Here is a 7,624-nt window from a genome sequence, read left to right as displayed (position 1 = left end):
GACTCGCAAATGAGGAATTGCTTTCAGGTTCTCAGCAATTATTGGCCACAGCTAAGCCAGGGAGACAACTTGAAAGCCAAGAACCCGGGAGAATCACCTGTTGGTGGAGGCCAGGTTTTTTGGTTTGCTTGTTGTTTTTTTCTTTAGTTTATTTATTTTTTATTTTTGGCTGCGTTGGGTCTTCGTTGCTGCACGCAGGCTTTCTCTAGTTGCAGCGAGTGGTGGCTACTCTTCTTGTGGTGTGCGGACTTCTCATTGCGATGGGTTCTCTTGTTGCAAAGCACGGGCTCTAGGCGCGTAGGCTTCAATAGTTGTGGTTCGCGGGTTCTAGAGCGCAGGCTCAGTAGCTGTGGTGCACAGGCTTAGTTGCTCTGTGGCACGTGGGATCTTCCCGGACCAGGGCTGGAACCCATGTCCCCTGCATTTGGCAGGCATATTCTTAAACACTGTGCCACCAGGGAAGCCCTGCTTGCTTTTTTTTTTGAAAGGGGAACTTTTTCTACTTTAATATTCCTTCTTCGGGACCCAGACTCACAATCCCTCCCTCTTGTGTCAGATACGTGCGCTCTCTGCCGTTTGCTAAGAAGACAGTGCTGCGCTGGTCTCTCTCGTGATTACAGAGCACAGGGAGCTGGACTGTGCACGTGTCCCGAAGGCTCTCCTTCCAGCGCGCACTCGCCCCTGGGTTAGCACAAGAAGACAATATGCTTAGCCCTGGGCTTCTAGAACAAGCTGAGAATGCCAGCTAGTTCTCACCTCCACTCTCCTGGGAGTCAGTGACTGACACCATCTGTAGAGACGGGCAGAGGTAATGTGCTTTTTCTCTTTCTTTTCAATTTTTAAAAATTGAGGTACAGTTGATTTACAGTATCGTGTTTGTTTCAGGTGTACAGCATAGTGATTCAGTATTTTTGCAGATTATATTCCATTATAGGTTACTATAGGATAATGGGTATACTTCCCTGTGCTGCACAGTAAGATCCTTGTTGCTTATCTATTTTACGTATAGTCGTTTGTATCTGTTAATACCATACCGCTAATTTGTCTCTCCCCACCTCCCAATCCCCTTTGTGAACCACAAGTCTGTTTTCTATGTCTTTAAGTCTATTTCTCTTTTGTATATACATATGTTTGTATTATTTTTTTTAGATCCCACACATAAGTGGTATCATATAGTATTTGTCTTTCTCTGACTTATTTTACTAAGCATAATATTCTCTAGGTCACCCATGTTGCTGCATAGGGCAGTATTTTATTCTTTTTTATGGCTGAGTAATATTCCAGTGTGTGTGTGTGTGTGTGTGTGTGTGTGTGTGTGTGTGTGTGTGTCTGTGTGTATATGACCTCTTTTTAATCCAATTGTCTGTCGATGGGCACTTGGGTTACTTCCACGTCTTGGCTACTGCAGTAAATAGTGCTGCTATGAACACTGGGGCACATGTATCTTTTTGAATTAGCATTTTCATTTTTTTCCAGATATATGCCCAGGAGTGGGATTGCAGGATCATATGGTAACTCTAATTTTAGTTTTTTAAGGAACCTCCATACTGTTTTCCATAGTGGCTGTGCTAATTTACATTCTCACCAGTAGTGTAGGAGGGTTGCCTTTTCTCATGTGCTTTTGCTCTTGCTTATAGCTTGTGGTATCTGCATGATTGGAAGGTGGAAGTTTCTAAGCAAAGGAGTTTCCATATTTCTTTTATACTTTGAATGACACAAATAATGGACTCCGAAGTGTTTTTGTTAGACTCCACTCTTTTTACCCCTAAGCATACAGAAGGTTTTGCCTTTCAGGGTTGCTCTATAAACCATACATACTTTTTCTCTCCCCAAGGTGAAACTTTTTTTTTTTTGCGGTACGCGGGCCTCTCACTGTTGTGGCCTCTCCCGTTGCGGAGCACAGGCTCCGGACGCGTAGGCTCAGCAGCCATGGCTCACGGGCCCAGCCGCTCCACGGCATGTGGGATCCTCCCGGACCGGGGCAGGAACCCGTGTCCCCTGCATCGGCAGGCGGACTCTCAACCACTGCGCCACCAGGGAAGCCCCCCAAGGTGAAATTTAACCCTAGTACTTAACGCCACTGATTACTGGAGATTCCTGCTGGGAACATCTTTTCTTTTAGGCTCCATTTCTCAACCTAAGGGATTTGATGTACAGCATCCACTCTTCATTATGGAAAGTTCTGAAGGCCTCTGGAGAAAAGAAAAGCAGATTTTGAGTTAAACATTACAAAGAAATAGAAAATACTAGGGAAGTTTTCACTGTGATTTCAGAATTGATTTGTGGGAAATTCCCAAGAATGAAAGAAAGCCCCTAAGCATGGAGGCTTAATACCCAAACATAACACCAGGCAAATGAGAGCATTTAAGTTGAGTTATTTAGTCATACAAGTATATCTGAATAAATCCCAAATCTCTGCTGGGCCCCTTCTTCCTATGTCTGCACAGAAACTGGCACCAGGCGGAATGGAGCTGTGGCAGAGCGGAGAATCAGCAGTGCCTGGGCCCCAGTCAGCAGTGGAGCAGGAAAGTCCCTTCAAAGGGCTTAACTGGCCAAGAGGCTTTGTAGAGCCAGGAGCCAGCGAGAAGGGCACGGCGGACTCTCCCTGGTGCCCACAGCCCCAGACCATGTGTCGCTAGCCCCTGAGAGCACTGCCGAGGCTCTGAGGGAGGCTTTGGGAGGTGGCCAAGACCCTGCAATCAGGTGGGTGGGGTTTGGAGCCACTGTTGTTTGAACATTTATACCAATGTGACCTATTTTGCTAAGCACAGGCTGGAGAAGCTAGATATAGCTGTTTAAATGCAAACCCAAAAAACACTAAGGGGTGATTTCTGAGGGGGCGTGGTGATGGGAAAACCATTCCACATTTGATTTCTCTCCCACCTCATGTGGAGGGTCAATGCATCAGTCTTCCCTAGATTGTGGGAAAAGGACTTGGGAGTCATCTTTGGGTTTTTTTTGTTTTGTTTTGTTGCGGTACTCGGGCCTCTCACTGTTTTGGCCTCTCCCGTTGCGGAGCACAGGCTCCGGACGCGCAGGCTCAGCGGCCATGGCTCACGGGCCCAGCCGCTCCGCGGCATGTGGGATCTTCCCGGACCGGGGCACGAACCCATGTTCGCTGCATCGGCAGGCGGACTCGCAACCACTGCGCCACCAGGGAAGCCCTCATCTTTGGTTTTGATGAGCTATACCCACTGTAGCCAGCAGAGGGAGTACTACGTTTCAAAGGGGCAGTCTGAGAACTATTAAAGAATTTAGACAAAGAATTTGAGTCCCCTCCTCACTCCCCACCCCCCTCACATTCTTAGTTACTTGTGTAAAAGAAAAGGCCTTATTTTCTTCTGTTTCCCAGTTCTCGGAAACCTTAAAGAAATTCTGGAATGATTCTGTGGCTGTCATGAGGGAAAAAAATTTTCTACGTTGGATGGCCTTGAGCAAAATTATACCATCCTACACACCTCCATCACCAACCCCCTGCCCTGCCAGGCCAGGGCGAACTGGGCTTCCTTTGTCTCCTTCAATGTCATGTATACCCTCTCTTCTTTCTCCTCTCACAGTCATTTTCAGCTTGCTCTTTAGTTCTGTAATGCAAGTCTTAGCTCCCTGTTAAAAGGAATGTCAGGAGTCGGTGAGCAGGTGGGGAAAACATTTCAGGGGACAGAGAGCTTTCCCAGCACACCTGACATCAATCATTCCTTGAAGGCAGGTCAGGCTAAGTAGAGTCTGAATCTGAATCTCTGGTCCCTGAAACACCTGCTGCTCTAACCTGAGGTCCTGCCTCCTAGCTCCGGACCCAGCTTTCCAGGGGGGTGACAGTCATGGCTTCCAAACTCTTTCTTAATCGTGTCTGTAACTAAACGTAATGTGTTCACATTGTAACAAGGGGAAAATACACAAAGGAATTAAAGTCTGAAAGTGGGAATCCTAGCTTTGGGCAGAGACATATTTAAGTGGAGGAGACTACCACATAGGTAGCTGCCTCTTCACCCCTCACTGAAGCCAACCTTGAATCTAACCAGATAATACAGGGCCAGACACACCCAGCCAGGTTTGGAAAGCCACCACCTCTGCCAAATACTGTCTCTTTCACAGAACCCCAGGTGATCTCATCACGGAGGCTGCATTCCCTGTTGTCTGTTCTGAGCACAGAATCACCTCTGATAACCTTTGCAAGTGATCCTGAGCTCATTCTATCCAGAGCAGCTCCTGTATATTCCACACTGGGCTAAACTCTGAAGAGGGGACAGTCAAAGAACCCATGATCCCTCGTGAAGCTTTCCACCCCCTCCTCCCAGGAGCTACCTTCCCTCTCCATGTTTTTCTCCTGAACTTTTTTTTTTTTTTTTTTGCGGTACATGGGCCTCTCACTGTTGTGGCCTCTCCTATTGCGGAGCACAGGCTCCAGACGCGCAGGCTCAGCGGCCATGGCTCACGGGCCCAGCCACTCCGCGGCATGTGGGATCCTCCTGGACCGGGGCACGAACCCGTGTCCCCTGCATCGGCAGGCGGACTCTCAACCAGCGCGCCACCAGGGAAGCCCTGTCATGAACTTTTAATGGGCCACTTCAATAGTCCCAGTCCATTGAGCAACACTGCATGCTTGAAAGGGTGATGCCAGACTTTATGACACACTCCCATTCAAACTTCAGCTGTAATATTTACATCTGCACTGGCTCTCACCAAGGAGGTCAAAGCCATTTATGGACCCTGTCTCATTAGGTCCCACAGCAGCCCTGAAGGCAGAAGAGCAGATTCATTCTATCTGGGAACAAACAGGCTAGAAGAAACTTCCAGGCCTTCTCTGGTATAAGAAAAGAGTTAATCATGGCCATCAATCTGTGCTCTGTAGAAACATTGTGAGTTGATAATTCTAGGGCCATTTTGTGAAACTTGCATGTGCAGGGTGATAAGCCTCACTCAGGAGCCAATGTTTTCCTATCAAGTTAATGAGGCCAATTAGAACATTGTGAATTCTGTGGCAGGGGTCAGCCTAAGGACCAAGGCTTAATAGCCTGCCTGGATGGCCATCCAGACGTAACCGTTGCAAGGCCTAGGGGATTAGTCTCAGGTTGAAAACAGAAAGTAGGGCTTCCCTGGTGGCGCAGTGGTTGAGAGTACGCTTGCCGATGCAGGGGACGCGGGTTCGTGCCCCGGTCCAGGAAGATCCCACATGCCGCGGAGCGGCTGGGCCTGTGAGCCATGGCCGCTGAGCCTGCGCGTCCGGAGCCTGTGCTCCGCAACGGGAGAGGCCACAACAGTGAGAGGCGCGTGTACCGCAAAAAAAAAAAAAAAAAAAAACAGAAATTAGAACAACCTAGACATTTTTATTAGAATGGCAATTCATTCTACAGACACACAGGGAAAGGTAAGGTAAGAACCCAGATGCGTGATGGCATATTTAGGGAAATGACAACAGGACAGTGTGTGGCCGGGAGACTGAGGGCAAGTGCAGTGTGAGAGGTGGCTGGAGAACCAGGTGGAGGCCAAACCGTACATACCCTGTGACTTTCAGACTTTCTAATGGTTCTCTAAAGAGTTTAAATAGGAAGGAGACCTAATTAGGTTTGCGTTTTGAAAGAATCTCTTGGCCTACGAGGAGAAGAATAAGTTAGAGAGACCAGAGTAGGTGCAGGGAAACCAGGCAGAGGACAGTCCCCTGTACCGGAAGGGTGGCACGGGAGGCAAAGAAAGTCGACGGATTTGACAGCTCTGTAAGAGAGAACATCCTGAGGGAGATGCGGAGAGAAACGACTCGATACTAGAAATTGGATTTCCCGGTATAAACTTGGGCATCTCTTACAGTTCTACAGCCCTTGAGCGTCCAGGTATCAGGGAGGATAATAAAGGGGGACTCTAACACCTGAATTCGCAGATTCCTACTATGTGCCAGGCACTGCCTCAAGCTCTTATAACCCATAGGTTAATATGGACTTTGAAATAAGAAGGGTTCCAGTTCTGCCTTTATCACGTATTTGACCGTGGACAATTTACTTAAACTTTCTCATCTATGTAATGGGGTTAATAATGTCTTTCATTCAGAGTTGTTGTGAAGTTCAAATATACGTGAGATACATAATATGAGTTACTTAGAGTGAGGCCTGGCGCATACTAAACACTCTGCAAACGGCAGCTACTACTCTAAGCATGTATTATCTCATTTAATCTTCATATTATCTCTGCGATATACAAATCATTGGCTCTGTTCTATAGAAGAAGAAACTTGGGCTCAGAGAGGTTAAGTAATTTACCCAGAACTTTCACTTCTGGCCCACGGTGGAGTTACAGGAATCAGAATTACCCTCTCACTGTAAACAACCAGAAAACTAGACAAAAATATATAAGACAAATGTTGTTAGACATTGGACGACAGGCAGCACAAGACTGTGATCCCTAAGAGAAGGAAACAAAGGAAGTGAGACCTACCATTGCCCTGGTTCTGCCTGGAGGCACATTCTAGACCATGGCACAGGGAGAGCCCAGTGGTCTTGCTGAGTAGAGGAGAGAATCAGAGTTCAGGGGCCGGGGATTGAGGGTAGCTGGAATTAGTGGGGCTGAATTCCAGGGAGGGTGGGGTTACAAAGGAGAAAGGGTTTGGGGATCCCCTTGAATCTTTGCTGAACAGTAGGATATACATGAGGAGTGAAACTCCATGAAAACATGAACACACAGAAGAGAAATGGAAGATACTTTTAAAAAACCCAAATGGGGGACTTCCCTGGTGGTCCAGTGGTTAAGATTTTGCCTTCCAATTGCAGGGGGTGTGGGTTTGATCCCTGGTCAGGGAGCTAAGATCCCACATGCCTCGGGGGCCAAAAAAATCAAAACATAAAACAGAACAATATTGTAACAAATTCAAGACTTTAAAAGTGGTCCACATCAAAAAAATCTTAAAAACAAAAACAAATGGAACTTCTAGAGATGGAACTAACAGTAGACTATATACTACAAAAGAAAAAAAAAACAAACAAGATTACTGAACTTGAGACACAGAAAAAGAAACCAGTGAAAGTGGAACAGAGGGAAAAAAAAGACTTTAAAAACTGAACAGAGCCTAAGTGATCTGTGGGACAATATCAAGTGATCTAACATAATTGGAGCCTCCCCAAAACAAGAGAAGGCACAAAAAAAAATTTGAAGAAGGGAATCGCCATTGTAAATCAACTATACTCTAATATAAAATAAAATTTAAAAAACACTGCTGTATATAAAACAGATAATCAACAAGGACCCACTGTATAACACAGGAACTCTACTCAATATTCTGTAATAACCTATGTGGGAAAAGAATCTGAAAAAGAATGGACATATGTATGTGTATAACTGATTCACTTTGCTGTACACCTGAAACTAACACAACATTGTAAATCAACTATAATATAAAATAAAATTAAAAAAAAAAGAATCGCCAAAATGTTCCCAAGTTTGATACTATTTGAAGTAAAAAATAATAACAATGTCTTATGGGGTTTATAACATATGCCGAAGTAAAATGTGTGATCACACTAGCTTAAAGGATGGGAGAGAAGAAATGGAAATACTTTGTTGTGAGGTACTTACATTTTACATGGAGGTGTATAGTAACATTTGAAAGTATTCTAGGATACGTGGTTTAGCCAAGGTTGCA

This window comes from Pseudorca crassidens, chromosome 14 (genome assembly GCF_039906515.1).
Source record: "Pseudorca crassidens isolate mPseCra1 chromosome 14, mPseCra1.hap1, whole genome shotgun sequence".
Lineage (NCBI taxonomy): Eukaryota > Metazoa > Chordata > Mammalia > Artiodactyla > Delphinidae > Pseudorca > Pseudorca crassidens.
The sequence above is the reverse complement of the archived record's forward strand: the minus strand, read 5'-3'. Positions refer to the sequence as shown.